Genomic DNA, 2,150 nt, shown 5'->3' with positions numbered 1-2,150 from the left:
CGCGCAGCGCTGGGTTAGGGAGCGGCCGTGGGGTGCTGAGGATGGAGGTTCAGGCAGGACGCATTGCGGGCTCACCGTTCAGCTAAGCCCCGACGGATGGGAAGAAGCGGTGGCCGTGGCCGGGGACCCACACTGAGACGGGGGCACAGCCCTGGGGCGCGAGCCTCTCAGCTGTGCGTCTGGGGTTACTGCCGAGGGGCGTCCGAGCCACTTGTCCTGCCTTTGGTCTTTCATAGTCGCTACTTCAAAATGATGGGATTTTCCTGACAAAAATCACGTAATCGTTTGTTTTGTTTCTTTGTAATCAGAAGCCGTTACATGGACAGAGTCTGAAAATTACTGGCCGCTGACCAGAACGAACAAACAATGGTGATAGATTCTTAGTAAACAGTATTAGCGACACCTAAGAATCTGGACGCAAACGGTGCCCTGTTGTGTGACTGCATTTTTGTGAACTTTCTAGACCAGGAAAGTCCATGGAGGCAGAAGACAGATGGGTGGTTGCCTGGGGCTGCGGGGAGGGGATGGAAAGTGACTACTTCATGGGGGACGGGGTTTGCTTTTGGAGTCGGTGAGACTGTTTTGGAACCGGACAGAGGGGATGGCTGCGCACTTTGAACGTGAACTAAAGGCCACTGAATTACACACTTAAACTGGCCCGGTTGATGTCATGCGAGTCTTAACTTCAATAGAAACAAATACTGGCAATACCACCTCATTGCCAAACACAAACGCACGCATATATCGTGTTCAGTTTCAGCAGTAAGTGGAACTTATTTGCAGGGTAACTTATCCCTCTGATTTTCAAGTGAAAAGTAAGCAGAAGTGACGCCGCAGACGGCACGTTCCTGGTCTTGATCTTGACCAGGGAGAGTCTGGGTTCAGTCCCACTCCTCCCGGGCATCCTGTCGGAGGTGGCGCCCCTCCTGCCGCTGAGCCCCAGCGCCAGCTGGCTGAGCCACCGAGGCTTCAGCACCGAGGTCCCACCGGCCCCGGCCCCCCAACCTCCTCCCACCTGTGACGCTGCCCTTGTCCGAGCCGGGGTCTGAGGCGTCACCGCCCCACAGCTGCGGGGCCATTGCCCCTCCGACTGGTGTCCACCCTCCCTGCTTCCAGCCACCCCTGCCACGGGCGGAGGGACTGTGGGCTCCTGGCCCAGAGCCCGGGCTTGCGACTTACAAGAGAAACTCCACTTCCACACATTCTTGACCCCCTGAGCTAGACTATGGGGCTCACAGGGGTGGAGGGCTGGTGGAGGGCCGTGGCAGAGACTCAAAACCAATGAACGTTTTCAGTACGATTTCCTTTGCAGAGAGGCTTTCACACAGGTGTGTCTTGGGAACATGACTTTGTTATAAATTGGAGAACATATTTACGGACAACAGCCGCTTACGGAAAATGTCATGCTCGGCGAACTGGCTGTGGGTGACAGGGAGAATTTTTAAAAGAGTAGGAACTGGGCCCCCTCTTGTGCTGTGACACATGGAGTGTGACGGTCACGTTCCACCCCCACCCCGCCCCCCACTACAGTTTGCAGCCAGATCGGGGGCCGACAGGTCCCGGGAGACCCAGGCCCCAGGCGACAGCACCAACAATTCAACTCCTGCAGCCACTGCGCCCCTGCCCCAGCGCCAGCCAACTCCACACTGCAGCCAAGCACTAGGTCTGCAACGAACACAACGGACAAGGGGACGCGACCTTGCCTTGCCTCTGGGCAGGACCGTGGATGCCTGCACAGGCAGTGGGTAGGGTGCTGTGACCACGCGGGCCTCAGTGCTCCACCCCTCACCTCCCTGGGGACAGAGCACACACTTAAGGGCAATGGAGCCCTATCAAACCTGACCTTCAAGGCTTCTACTCCAACGCCTAGGGAGCAGACCCTGCCCCCCGATAGGGCTGTGACAGCCGTGGAGCAAAGGGGAGGCCCTGCCTGACATCCAGTGCAGGCTCTGGTCACAATGCCCATCGCGCCCCCTATCAAGGGGATAACGGCCAGCACAGCAAAGAAAGATGTGGCTGACAACCATACGAAAAAAGCCCTCACACCAAAAATACTGGACTCACAGTTGACATGGAAACACTCCCGCGTACGAATACCCCTTCAGACCACAGGAGATAACTGTTTCTCCTAAATTCACAGAGACAAAGAA

The sequence above is a fragment of the Balaenoptera physalus genome (genome assembly GCF_965194825.1).
Source record: "Balaenoptera physalus genome assembly, chromosome: X".
In the NCBI taxonomy this organism is placed as follows: Eukaryota; Metazoa; Chordata; class Mammalia; order Artiodactyla; family Balaenopteridae; genus Balaenoptera; species Balaenoptera physalus.
Note: the sequence above shows the minus strand (reverse complement) of the source record.